Genomic DNA, 14224 nt, shown 5'->3' on the forward strand with positions numbered 1-14224 from the left:
CAGACTGAATGAGAAGCACAGGTGCAATGCTCAGGTTCCCTTTGGTGCCCCAGTAAGGCTGCTTAAAGTGAAGGGCCTTTCCTCCAAGCAGAAGGGAGCCATTACACACCTGAGCGTCATTTTGTGTTTTAATACATATGTTCGGAATTTTTATTTATTTTTTAATTCAAACTAAACAGCAGGTTTTGGCTTCATAATAGAGCTCGGCAAGATTTGCTAGTGGCTTCATGAAAACGCACCTTTAGGCTTCCAGACATATTTTGGGCCATCTACACTCCAAGCAGAAGATTTACCTTGTGGTCCAGATTGGGCAGCTCCAGGTTGCAGAGCACCAGCGTCAGATCCTACGTCAACAGGCACATAAGTGACAGTAGAGTAACCTGTTACAGGCAGGCCAGAGCTAAAGCTGCTCAATGCTGGACCCGTCTGAACAGCCTGTGGGACACCAGAAGCTTGCACAGCCATTTGCACGGGCACAACGGAGCCAGAGCTGCTGAATCTTGGGTCTGCCTGAAGAGCACCTTGGACAAAGCCAGGAGCTTGGACAAAACCGGGAGCTTGGACAACCAGTTGCGTTGGCACAAATGAGCCATAGCCGCTGAGTCTTGGGTCTGCCTGAAGAACAGGTTGACTTAGGCCAGAGGCTTGCACAGGTGTCGCCATATAAACGTCACTGGAAGCAGTGTAGGGCACGGTCACCGGGCGGCCAGCGGCTGCTCCCTGGTAAGAGCCAAAATTACCTGCAGCTCTTGTGCCGCTGCTGCTCTGGCCTGCTGATTTTGAACCTGGGTGCATGAGAACAAGTTTAGCAGAAGCTGATTCAAGCAAGCATGTAATGTTTTACCACAACAGATGATAGCACACCTTTAGTGGGAAAACCCCATGTAGCAGCAGTCAACAAGGCAAAGAGGGAAACCCTGAAATCATGTACAACAAAGAGTAAGAATGCAATATTAACTAATGTTTCCAATCAATCAAACAAAAACTGTAAAAGGCAGCTTGTGCTTATACCTCAGGAAGAACCCAGCAGCTGTCATGGTGAAAACAAGCTATGAGAGGAAACAGCAAGGGTGAAGGTTTATAAATAATGCCACAGACCAGCCCAGACCAATCAAAGCTTAACGTGCTAACAACAGACAGCTGCTTGTGAGGGACTATCAGGACAGGTGGACGCTGGAGGCTCATCTGGTTGCTCTGGTATCAGCCTCATTGTCTCCTCTCGCCTCCACCCTCCTGTCTGTGCTAAAGGCACTTAGTCACTGCCAAATATTTTACTGTCGTAAAATAGCTCTACCCAAATTGTCGTAATTCTCAGATTTTCTATTTCAGTTAAACGTAGAAGCTGTAAATAACATCCTAGATGTTGAGTTTTCACACCGACCCACTGACACATTTAACAAGTTAACTGAGGCCTGTAGAGTCTGAGATGTAGCTCTTATTGGTCCTTTAAAGGAGACATGTTTTGCCCTTTTTGGTACAATTTCCCGAGGTCTTACTGAAATGTATGAGACAGGTCAGGAGCTCCTGGTCTTATTGGCCAAGTTTTTCCCCCAAAAGTGTATTTTATTTCCTAAACATGATGCTTTTCTAACTTTAACCCAGTACTTTTAATGTTTTACAGCTTTCGACCAAGTAGTTTTGGAAAAAAAGGTGAAAAACGAATGAAGGAAACAACGCTCACAGCAGTTCAAAGACTGGTGTCAAACACAAGTCCCGTGTTTAGGAGATGGTTGACTATCCTCTGCATCCTTTTTAATCTCCTGACTTGGTCAGTATTACTTGTTGATAATCCAGCGGTGCAGGATGATGTTTCCTGTTAGTTTTGGCAGAACTGGTGCTCAGCTGCTGGCACAGAGGAATAACTGGCCCAGCAAAGAGCCTCCAACAAATAACCAACCGGATGATCCAGAACTTCCTGCAGCTAAACAAAGAGAAAACAGAGGTCATTGTCAGCTGTTAAAAATCTGAGCTCAGCTTCAGGCTGTGATGTTAAAAAGCACAAACCAAGCAGGAATCTGGGTGTTATTATGGACTCAGAGCTGAACTTCAGCAGCCAGATCAGCTCAGTTAGGAAGTCAGCCGACTATCACCTGGAGAATATTTCCAGGATTAAAGGACTTCCTTCCCTGGTTACCTGTCAGATTTTATTACTCATTTTAAAAGCTTTGAATAGTTGGACGGTTGCTTCTGTCTATGATCTGTGAACTCCTTACTCCCCTGATTGCTGCTCACACGGCCCACTGTTTAATATAACTGAGCTGTTCATTAGATGGAAATGAATCCCTGCATACTCCTAAAAATCACTTTATTTTGAGGCTTTTTCTTCAAATTAAAACCCCACTTTCATAATTACTCGGGACTCTTTGTAAAATGCAAATAAAACCAGAAAGATATGATCTTAGAACTATTAAAAAGTTCTATCTAATTAAAATAGTGCAAGTTCAGTGCCATCTGTTGGTTTCCTTAGCGAGGAAATAGTTTTTGAATTGCTCTGTATGAATGAATTGGATTATAATTACAATGAATTGAACTCCAATTGGCCTGAATTGGACTTTATTACTGAAGTGCCCTGAGATGACATTTGTTGTAATTGTAATAGTTTATTTTGGCAACATTTTAAACAAACTGACATTATTCTGTCTTGGGAAACACTGCTGGTGGAAAACATGATACTGGCTGCTGAAAAACTGGCAGAAGTGGACCTTCCAACGTGACAGTGACAGGAAGTAATCAGCTGAAGTCGTCCAGAGATTAACAGAGAACACAAATCAACATTCTGGAATCCGGACTTCAGTTCCATCCAGAATCTGTGGTTGGAACCACAGACCAGAAGAGACAGAACAGAAGCCTTCACAAAGTTGTGATGTCATCACTGTGGTGACATCACAATCGATGTCATCTCTGATCTTGTTTGACATCACAAAGTTTATACAGGCCAGACATTTTCACTGCTTTTTCACAGCTGGTCAGGAGTTTATCTGAAGAAACACGTCCAGTTTCTGAAGCAGATTTGAAAGTCACAGCAAATGGTTTTCACATCGCCTAAAACAGTAATTACTATCTTAAATAGTCATTTTAACAAGCACTTAGAAACAATGCTTACTTACTATCTTAAAAAAATGTGATTTGAAGTACTCATAAACAACAAGCAAAATGAGTCAAACCAAGAAATCATCTCCTCCACTTCAGTGGTGTGACATGGCAGACGACGATTTGCCCGAGGGTTTCTACACGTGTCCCATTACTTTTGGCAGTAAGGAAAGTTATGAGGAACCCAGCAACTGTTGGAAAAAGAACAATCCCAGGTCTCTGCTGCAGCTGGGACTCCTCACTCAGAGGATGTCCAGCTCCTGCAGGATCATCTCCAGGCCTCCGTAGTTCCTCCAGTCAAGTGGAAGTTTCCAGTTTCACAAACCGAGGGGATTCCCTCTAACGCCTCTGCTGCCGACCGAGATTTCTCTCTTGCATGTGTTTTGATGTTTGCAGCGTAACTGGGGTATTTTCAACATTAAGCCTCATTTATGAGTCGTCTGCAATGTTTTAGAACCCCCCTCACCTTTTTTTTTAAATTTTACTGCTGTATTTGCCTAATTTTGATTCATCTCAACCTGCTTCAGAATGGCAAGCATGGTGCATGTCCTAAAAGGTCCGTAAAAGCACCATAAACGTCCGTTTTCAAAATCATCAACTCACCGGAGTGGTTACTGGTGTGCACTGGTAATCCATATCAAATTTTGTTGCGAAATGTTGCTTCTGTCGTGTTTTATTTGACATTTTGTAAATGTAAATGTTGTATTGAAGACTGGATGTTCGTTGATTTTACTCCGCCACCGAACCCGGAAAGAGAAGATGTTTGTAGTTCTCTCGCACCGGAAATGCAAACCAGGATAATACACCTAGCAGCATGGTTTGAAAAGCACAACTGGTTAGAATATTCAGTCAATCACAATACAGCTTTCTGCTTCCCATGTAAAGTGTTTGGCAAAAACATCAAACATGATAGTTTGGTCAGTAGTGGTTGCAAGAACTGGAAGAAAGCTTTGGTCATCTTTGGCAAACATGAGGTTGCACAAACACATAAAGACAGTGTTGTTGCATGGAAGAGCTATCAGGCAACTAGAAAACAGGGAAATGTTGCACAGATGATAGCATCAGCAAATGTGAGTGAGATAGAAGAGAGAAGAGAATATCTCAGGCGAATTGTTGCAGTCACTTCTATGTTAGGGAGACAGGGACTCCCTTTTCGTGGCCATGATGAAGGAAAAGACAGCACAAACAGAGGGAACTTTCTTGCGTGCATGGAGCTTTTGAAGGAATTTGATCCTTTTCTGCAAAAACATAACCCCCCATCAAATGCTCAGTATACCTCAGCAACCTCCCAGAATGAGATGATTGACTGTTGTGCCCAGGAAGTCACGAGTGTCATTGTATCTGAAATGACAAGGTCCAAAATCTATGCCATCATGGCAGATGAAGCAAGAGATGTCAAATCAGAGCAGCTAGCTGTTTGCGTCAGGTATGTGTCAGATGGGGCAGTGAAGGAACGTTTCGTAGCGCTCACGGAGATGAAGTCATTTGATGCCCAGTCCATTGCAAAGGAGCTGCAGCAGCAGATTCAAAAAAGTGGTCTTGCAGAGCTTAAGTGTGTAGCACAAACTTATGATGGTGCAGCTGTCATGAGTGGGACCACTGGAGGTGTACAAGCACATTCTAGAAGGCTCCCCCCTGAAGCTATCTATGTGCATTGTTACGCTCACGAACTCAACCTGGTGTTGTGCCATACTTGCAAGGTCATCCCAGAGGCTGTGGAGCTTTTCAGCTTGTTGGGGTGTGTTTACTCTTTTTCAGCACCTCCCTAGTGATTCATCATAAGTTCATGGAGGCTCAGACAAGGCTTGGATTGAGAACAGTCGAGCTTGTCCAACTTTCAAACACTCGCTGGGCTTGTCAGTTGCCGTCAATCAGTGCAGTGCTTGACACAATGTCTGCCATTTTGGAGTGCCTTTCTGCTATTAGATCCCCCATGGCTGTTGGTCTCAGAGCAAAGCTCTATAAGTTCTCAGCAGTCTATGCAATACTGATGTTTCAGGCCCTTCTGTCTGTAACCGAAGGACTCCACAAGCTCCTTCAGAAAGAGACTTTAGACCTGGCAGAAGCTTTGATCTGCAAACAAGCAGTGTGTGACACACTTAAGGGAAAACGCACAGATGCATTTGCCACAGAGCTTTATGACAGAACCAAAGCCCTATGCCACACACTCAGTATCCCTGAAGAAGGTGCCAGGACAAGGCATAAACAGAGGAAAATGGGTGATTTTGTGCTGGAGACAACTGCAGGTGCATGCAATGAATTGAACAGCTCAGACACATTGAAAAGAGAGTTACTTTTCCCGTGTGTGGATAGGATGGTTGGCGAGCTTGAGCAAAGATTTTGCAGTGTAGATGCAGGGCTACTAAAAGGCATCCAGGCATGCAGTCCGAAATCTGAGAACTTCTTGAGTGAATCACACTTGAATGAACTTGCAAAACACTACAGCATTGACCTGAAAACAGAGGAGGTTCTGGTGGCCAGAAACTTTCTTGCCCGGAAAACAGAGGCTGGATGTTCATCCAAAGATATGTTGACTGTGCACAACCTCCTTTATTCAGACATGTTTCCCTCTCTGAAGGCAACCATCCAAGTTGCTTTAACAGTGCCTGTAAGCAGCTGCTCGTGTGAAAGGTCCTTTAGTGTACTGCGCCGGCTGCACTCCTGGCTACGCCAAACAATGGGTCAGAAAATACTTCACAGTCTTGCAGTCATGTCGATTGAAAAAGAGGCACTTCAGCACCTAAATCACAATAGAGTGATAGACGCCTTTGCCACCCTTAAAAACAGACGACATTCTTTGATGCTTCCACCCACCAAGTAACTGCCAATTGTAGCCATTTTATTTTAAAATGGTGTACTTAGTGAGAACACAGTGCTTTTTTTGCATAGTTTTGTATAATACATGAATAAGAAGCATTGGTTAAATACGGCACTGTAACTATGTGGGTTTTTTCTTTTTGTTGTTGTTGTTAATGCTGTAAACATACAGTACTTCCTGTGTTTGTTGTTGTACTGTACTAAAGATGTTGTTAGCTGTTTGTGAAATTAAACATTCGCTCACATCCTGTGCATCTCCTGGGGGCTTAGCCCCCCCTGTCCTTAAAACCTAGTGACGCACCTGAGTCCAACCTATGAGGCTATAAATGCAAATGATAAACCGGAAATCGAGGCTCTGTCTGACGGATTCCTGCGAGAGTTCTGTCATACCGAGACCAGCGCTGAAATACTTCACTTGTTGCCATCAATAAAGACTTCATTTTCACTTGAATTACTCCGGTCCGTTCTTGAGCTTCCAATCAAAAGAACCGAATCTAACACAGCACACAACTTGACATGCAAAGCCGACGAGAATGGGATTGGAACCCATGCGTGCAAAGCACAATGGATTAGCAGTCCATCGCCTTAACCTCTTGGCCAAAAATGGGGCAAAAGGGACTACATGGCGAGGGGAAAGAAAAAAGGGGGGAAAGAGAGAGAAAGAAGAGGAGGAAAAAAAACTATATATTTTTTATCTACTCTTCTATCTTCTCAACATTGTTTACACACAGTTCTGCACTTGTTGCAAGGTTTATCATCACTTTAATTGTCATGTCTCTTGTGGGATACTTGCAAGCCCCTTTCACACTGAGGAATAACCCGCGTTTAATCCGCAAATTTAGCGTGTCCGCTGTTGCGTTCACACTGCCGACCTGGGCTGCCGCGTCAACTCGACTCGCCTTTCGACCCGCGTCGGACCCTAGTCTTTTTTGAAAGACTCACTGTCCTGTTATTCAAGAGGAAATTAAATAAAAACATGAAGGCTGTTTTTGGCAAAAATTATTAACTTTAATTTAACATACACTATATACATATCGTTCAGGAGGTCAGGAGTGCATTAAAGTATGTACATGCCCGTCCCTCCTGTCTCACTGAAACAGAACCGAACAGAACAGAACTTTTGGCACCCTCACACACATACTCACTCACTCACTCACTCACTCACTCACTCATTCACTCACTCACTCACTCACACACACACACTCACGCAGCAGCTCCCACACTGCGCACCTCAGCTCTGGCCCTGTCATATATCCACGCCAACAGACAGAGAGACGGACCGGAACAACCCAGAGACAGACAGACAAACACCAGAGAGAGACAAGTAATGGAGACATTAGCCGCTTTCGGACTGTAGGAACCTTTGGCAGTTCTAATAACCTTTTAATCCGCGGGGCCGTTTTCTCCCGTGTTCGGACATACAGGAACTCGGGGCCATCTCCCTTAGTTCCTATAACTATTTAGCTTCTTCTCCAAGGTCGGGTCTTTTCATAGTTCTATAGAACGAATCTAACGGAGGTGTGTGGTGGTCGGTAGCTACGCCCCATGTCATGCTATCACAGCTGAAATGTTTCCTCATAGACACAGACACAACCGGCGGGTGTTTAATAAGTTAAACTTACACTGGTCTCATTTGTCTGCAGTGCTCTGCTCTCCTTTCTTCCTTCATGAAATGAAAAAGTATCGTCTCCTGACTCTCTCTGTGAGCTTTTCCAGCCTCGATATTAGACGCCTGATGTGATTGTCCATGATTAATATCACCATCATGCAGACCATAAACACGGTGGCCTCCCCGCTCTCCATATTAGCTTCTTGGTGGTGTTTTTTCTACTCTCCTTACTTTTACCGTTTTGTTTTGTGTTTGAATGTAGCGCTAAACGGCTAACGGCTAACACGTCACTGAAGCAGACGGCTGCGCGCGGCGCATCAGTCCCTATCAGGTCCCGACTCATGTCCGAATGCAGACTGAAACAGAGGGACAGTTATCAGAACGAAATTCGAGTAGGACAGTTCTGATAACTGCGTTCCTATAACTACTCTGTCCGAAAGCGGCTTATAGGCCTCCATTCTTCCTCCAGTCATCCAGGGTCTGTCCTGACTCTGGACAGTAGCACCGCCCCTTTAGCTGGGTGTGTCCAGTCTGTTTGTTTTTGTCCTGGCCACACACTTTGCAGGTGTAGTGGTATGTCTCCTTTTTCAGCCTCTTCCGGGGCTGTTCCCCCCTTGCCATTCGCTCCTCATCCTCCTGGGCAGCTTTGTTCAGCCTCCAGGCAGGTTGCCTTGGCTGGGCACCTGGAAGGCACTCTGGAGGAGCTTGTGGTTGAGGAGCCTGAGAAAAAGGAGGAGCATGTGTAGATGGAAAGTGGGGAAATGGGGGAGCATATGAAAAGGGAGCTCGCTCGAACGGAGCTGGCCCAAATTGTGGAGGGGACTGAGGAGGTGGAGGTGGCGGAGAGATGACTGCAGGCTTGTTTGAATGCGCTGGCGGGGGAAAGCTTCGCCCTCGTGGTTTTCTGGCTCCTCAAAGGTCATCTGTTCGTGTGCATGTTGCACAGGGGCAGCCGGGAGAGTGCTGATTGGAGGGAGAGGCTCCTTGGCCAGGTGCAGTTGTTGAGGGAGAACAGTACCTTTCAGCAGCATGTTCCTGTCCTTCCTCTTGTCCCTCGAGCAGCCTACAAGACAAACATTCATTATTTTATGTGTGTAAGCCTTTCCTCCCTCCCTAAGGTTATTACATACAGTGTATTACATATTTTCCAACAAGCATGCAGGTGGAGGGTTTTCTTGGTTTTTCTTGAGGTTAAATATTGATATACATTTATATACAGTATATACTGTCTTAGCTGTATGGGGAAGGTAAATGAAATAACACATACCATGCAGAGACCGTGGTGTTGTTCACCGGCACCAGAGCCAGCGTCGCCTGGACCAGGACAACCCTGCTGTCCTCCAGCAGCTGTCTATTGTGGCTGTACACACTCACAGTCCACTGAGGCATGGGCAGGGTTTTCCGTTCATGTCCTTGGGCCTGTTGCGTGACTGCTCGAACTCCTTGGCCAGTCTGAGGCAGACACACTCACTGACCCTGTGGACTTCGGAGTCCTGGGCTGTGAACAAGGTTGTAAAGCAGCAAAGAACCAAGTGACAATGTCAGTAGAGATTGCAATAAAGTAATTTACACTTAATAACATGTGCTGTCTCTTAATCAATGATTTGCATTGAACCAAAATGATAGAAAGCACCTCTCTGCAGCCTGCTGTCCAGGAGCAGAGCCACTCGGCTTCCTCGGTGCTCTCCACGGTCCTCCTGATGCCCGTGCTTTCTTCCCTTCTGGGTGTAGCTAAATGGTGAAAGAGACATCCATATTCTTCATCCAGCCCATGGAATGTGTGTTTAATTCTGGTGTACAAAATAATTACTATTTTGTACCTTGTCCATGGCATGGAGAGCTGTGTGGTGGTGGACTATTTCCTCCTCCTCCTTGGCTGACAAGGCTGTGATGGTGCGATTCAAGCCTAGTAGGTAGGATGCTAGGGCATCAACTGCCTCCCATCCTGCAACACCTCGAGTCACATTGACTGGTCTGAAAAGTGAGAAGTGAGAAAAAGAATAACCAAGCAAATAAATGTACACTCTTGTTTCTAATATGTGAGCCATGCTGATTTTACATTCATTTATCTTATTAAAATGTAACCACATTTACTTCAGTTAAATATTGTGCTTTAGAGTAAGGTGTTACAGAAAGTGTTATTGACCTCTGTGACGAGGGGTCCGGGTTCAGCGTCACCCATCACAGCACTCTGAGGACCTCCTGCAGTGCCTCTTCAGTTCCTCTGGGCTGATGGATGCAAGGAGCTGTTCTTCAGTTGGGGGGTGTCCGCTGTGGCTGTTCCTCCACTCCCCTCTCTTGGCCTGCTTCAGGCGTTGAGAGAGAGAGAGAGAGAGAGAGAGAGAGAGAGAGAGAGAGAGAGAGAACGAACACGAAAGCACACAAACTTTTCACCCACCTGACTGGTTGCAACAGTCCCGGTCGACGTAAATAACTTCAGGCTCAGCTTGGCCAGCGTTCTGGTACCGAGTGACGATGCCCTGGCACAGATCCTGCACCTTCAACCGTTGTCAACAGAGAGTTTAACACCTGGCCAAACTCATTTCCAATGTTGGTCATCCAAGCAGCACTGTCCCCGATCTCGCCAGCCAGCTTCTTGGTGATCTGTAAAACACAATACAAGCACTAAGAAGTAAACCAATTTCCTGTAATTATACATGTTCTATTTTATATACTTTTTTACTGTTGAAACCCATACCTTCTTGGTCAAATCCATTTTGAGAATTCTCCCATAGGTGGATGTGATGACCCCCTTCATCTCATCCACATGGCTGAGGATGTCGTTGGAGTGGACAGTCCCAAACCACTGGGCGAGTGGAAGGGGCCTGAAGAGGAGACCCACGACAACCACATACACGTGTGTTCACCCTTAACATGCAACGGTTACAAATCATCATTTTCATGAAGGACTTCAACTCCTGAGACAGACCTAAGTTATGGCGATCAAGAAAAAGCTTATTTTTTGTTTGTTAGAAATGGTCAGTCTTCGAAATGGGTCAGAGGAAGGAGTTGTGTCTTCAGAGATCAGTCTGTGCAATAATTCATACGATCAACGACACGTCTGGCCTTTGTTTTATTTCATCAAATGGTCAAAGGAACTTGTGCTTCTTTCCTGGTTAACTTTTCGCAAACCCTGGGTCAATAATGCTATCGTTGTCGGCAAGACTATAACCTGCGCAGGGAGACCCCAAAGGATTTCTAATCCATCGCCTTAACCTCTCGGCCACGACAACGACATACACGCTTGTTCACCTTTGACATGCAACGGTTACAAATCATCATTTTCATGAAGTACTTCAACTCCTGAGAAAGACCTAAGTTATGGCGATCAAGAAAAAGCTTTTTTTTTGTTTGTTAGAAATGGTCAGTCTTCGAAATGGGTCAGAGGAAGGAGTTGTGTCTTCAGAGATCAGTCTGTGCAATAATTCATACGATCAACGACACGTCTGGCCTTTGTTTTATTTCATCAAACAGTCCAAGGAACTTGTGCTTCTTTCCAGGTTAACTTTTAGCAACCCTGAGTCAGTAATGTTATCGTTGTCAGCAGGACTCGAACCTGCGCGGGGAGACCCCAATGGATTTCTAGTCCATCGCCTTAACCTCTCGGCCACGACAACGACATACACGCTTGTTCACCTTTGACATGCAACGGTTACAAATCATCATTTTCACGAAGGACTTCAACTCCTGAGAAAGACCTAAGTTATGGCGATCAAGAAAAAGCTTTTTTTTTGTTTGTTAGAAATGGTCAGTCTTCACAATGGGTCAGAGGAAGGAGTTGTGTCTTCAGAGATCAATCTGTGCTATAATTCATACGATCAACGACACGTCTGGCCATTGTTTTTTTAATCAATCGGTCCAAGGAACTTGTGCTTCTTTCCAGGTTAACTTTTAGCAACCCTGAGTCAATAATGTTATCGTTGTCGGCAGGATTCGAACCTGCGCGGGGAGACCCCAATGGATTTCAAATCCATCGCCTTAACCTCTCGGCCACGACAACGACATACACGAGGGTTTACCTTTGACATGCAAGTGTTACAAATCATCATTTTCATGAAGTACTTCAACTCCTAAGACAGACCTAAGTTATGGCGATCAAGAAAAAGCTTTTTTTTTGTTTGTTAGAAATGGTCAGTCTTCGAAATGGGTCAGAGGAAGGAGTTGTGTCTTCAGAGATCAGTCTGTGCAATAATTCACGTGATCAACGACATGTCTGGCCTTTGTTTTATTTCATCAAATGGTGAAAGGAACTTGTGCTTCTTTCCTGGTTAACTTTTCGCAACCCTGGGTCAATAATGTTATCGTTGTCGGCAGGACTCCAGCCTGCGCGGGGAGACCTCAATGGATTTCTAATCGATCGCCTTAACCTCTCGGCCACGACAACGACATACATGCTTGTTCACCTTTGACATGCAACGGTTACAAATCATCATTTTCATGAAGTAATTCAACTCCTAAGACAGACCTAAGTTATGGCGATCAAGAAAAAGCTTTTTTTTGGTTTGTTAGAAATGGTCACTCTTCGAAATGGGTCAGAGGAAGGAGCTGTCTCTTCAGAGATCAATCTGTGCAGAAGTTCATGTCATCAACGACACGTCTGGCCTTTGTTTTTTTAATCAAACGGTCCAAGAAACTTGTGTTTCTTTCCAGGTTAACTTTTAACAATCCTGAGTCAATAATGTTATCTTTGTCGGCAGGACTCCAACCTGCGCGGGGAGACCCCAATGGCTTTCTAATCCATCGCCTTAACCTCTCGGCCACGACAACGACATACATGCTTGTTCACCTTTGACATGCAAGTGTTACAAATCATCATTTTCATGAAGGACTTCAACTCCTGAGAAAGACCTAAGTTATGGCGATCAAGAAAAAGCTTTTTTTTGTTTGTTAGAAATGGTCAGTCTTCGAAATGGGTCAGAGGAAGGAGTTGTGTCTTCAGAGATCAATCTTTGCAATAATTCATACGATCAACGACACGTCTGGCCTTTGTTTTTTTAATCAAACGGTCCAAGGAACTTGTGCTTCTTTCCAGGTTAACTTTTGGCAAACCCTGAGTCAATAATGTTATCGTTGTCGGCAGGATTCGAACCTGCGCGGGGACACCCCAATGGATTTCTAATCCATCGCCTTAACCTCTCGGCCACGACAACTACATACATGCTTGTTCACCTTTGACATGCAACGGTTACAAATCATCATTTTCACGAAGGACTTCAACTCCTGAGACAGACCTAAGTTATGGCAATCAAGAAAAAGCTTTTTCTTTGTTAGAAATGGTCAGTCTTCGAAATGGGTCAGAGGAAGGAGTTGTGTCTTCAGAGATCAGTCTGTGCAATAATTCATGTGATCAACGACATGTCTGGCCTTTGTTTTATTTCATCAAATGGTCTAAGAAACTTGTGCTTCTTTCCAGGTTAACTTTTCGCAACCCTGGGTCAATAAAGTTATCGTTGTCGGCAGGACTCGAACCTGCACAGAGAGACTCCAATGGATTTCTAATCCATCGCCTTAACCTCTCGGCCACGACAACGACATACACGCTTGTTCACCTTTGACATGCAACGGTTACAAATCATCATTTTCATGAAGTACTTCAACTCCTAAGACAGACCTAGGTTATGGCGATCAAGAAAAAGCTTTTTTTTTGTTTGTTAGAAATGGTCAGTCTTCGAAATGGGTCAGAGGAAGGAGTTGTGTCTTCAGAGATCAATCTGTGCAGAAGTTCATGTGATCAACGACACGTCTGGCCTTTGTTTTGTTCATTTAAATGGTCCAAGGAACTTGTGCTTCTTTCCAGGTTAACTTTTAGCAACCCTGAGTCAGTAAAGTTATCGTTGTCGGCAGGATTCAAACCATCCATTGCCTTAACCTCTCGGCCAAAGATGGGGCAAAAGGGACTGCTACAGAGAGGAAAGGAAAAACAGATAATTATCACACTTCTACACCAATTAAACATGTTTCAACCACATTAGTGTCTTTGTGGTAATATCTTTCAATTTTTAATTAAACTGATTTATCCTTTACTTAATACTTTTTACATTTTAAATGTATGTTAAATTTAGCAGAGAATCAGAATTATGACTATTTTAGTTGTTTATACTATTACTATTGAGGTCCAACAGAATTTATATGATACAACACAAACAAACAGGGCTGGACTGGGGAAATTTTTCAGGCCGGGCATTTTTAACCAAGACCAGGCCACCACCAGGTATTGAAGGGGAAAAAAATTAAGTGCGCTGTGACAGCATGTTTTTTTTTGGTCCCTTAACCACTGTTTCCACTCACTAATACAAAATTATTATGACTTGATCAGGTGCAGTGACAATGCATCCTTGTTCATATTTCACCAAAAATCATTCCCTTCCAAACATCAAAACCAATCAGATAAAATAGATATACAGTATATAAATATCACTGCAAATATTGAATATAATTTTTTTGAATGAATGTTATTTTAAATAATTCAACAAAACTTGGATTTAAATTCTTCTTTTTGTTTGACAGTCCACAGGTCTGGCCAGTCACAACTGATGTCTACAGAAAAACAACAAAAATGATGCATGCATCACACATCTCACACACCCACTCACACTATTGTGATCACAATATTCACCAGCAGGACATACGCATCCCCCTCTTTACATTAACAATCTGGGCAAAGTGAGGCTCCACTTCTATAAACTGGAGATGCATTTAGCTGCCTTT

The 14224-nt window shown here is 44.0% G+C and overlaps 4 non-coding genes across 4 annotated transcripts; all 4 read right to left on the bottom strand.

Moving 5' to 3' along the window:
* Window positions 1-11051: 11051 nt before the first annotated feature.
* trnas-aga (transfer RNA serine (anticodon AGA)) lies at window positions 11052-11133 on the bottom strand. The gene has a single exon. It is a non-coding gene; the product is annotated as a tRNA-Ser (tRNA).
* Window positions 11134-11434: 301 nt separating this feature from the next.
* Window positions 11435-11516, bottom strand: trnas-uga (transfer RNA serine (anticodon UGA)). Its single transcript has one exon. It is a non-coding gene; the product is annotated as a tRNA-Ser (tRNA).
* Window positions 11517-12584: 1068 nt separating this feature from the next.
* On the bottom strand, window positions 12585-12666 carry trnas-aga (transfer RNA serine (anticodon AGA)). The gene has a single exon. It is a non-coding gene; the product is annotated as a tRNA-Ser (tRNA).
* A 298-nt stretch (window positions 12667-12964) lies between these two features.
* trnas-aga (transfer RNA serine (anticodon AGA)) lies at window positions 12965-13046 on the bottom strand. The gene has a single exon. It is a non-coding gene; the product is annotated as a tRNA-Ser (tRNA).
* Window positions 13047-14224: the final 1178 nt, after the last annotated feature.

Source organism: Odontesthes bonariensis, chromosome 11 (assembly GCF_027942865.1).
Source record: "Odontesthes bonariensis isolate fOdoBon6 chromosome 11, fOdoBon6.hap1, whole genome shotgun sequence".
Lineage (NCBI taxonomy): Eukaryota > Metazoa > Chordata > Actinopteri > Atheriniformes > Atherinopsidae > Odontesthes > Odontesthes bonariensis.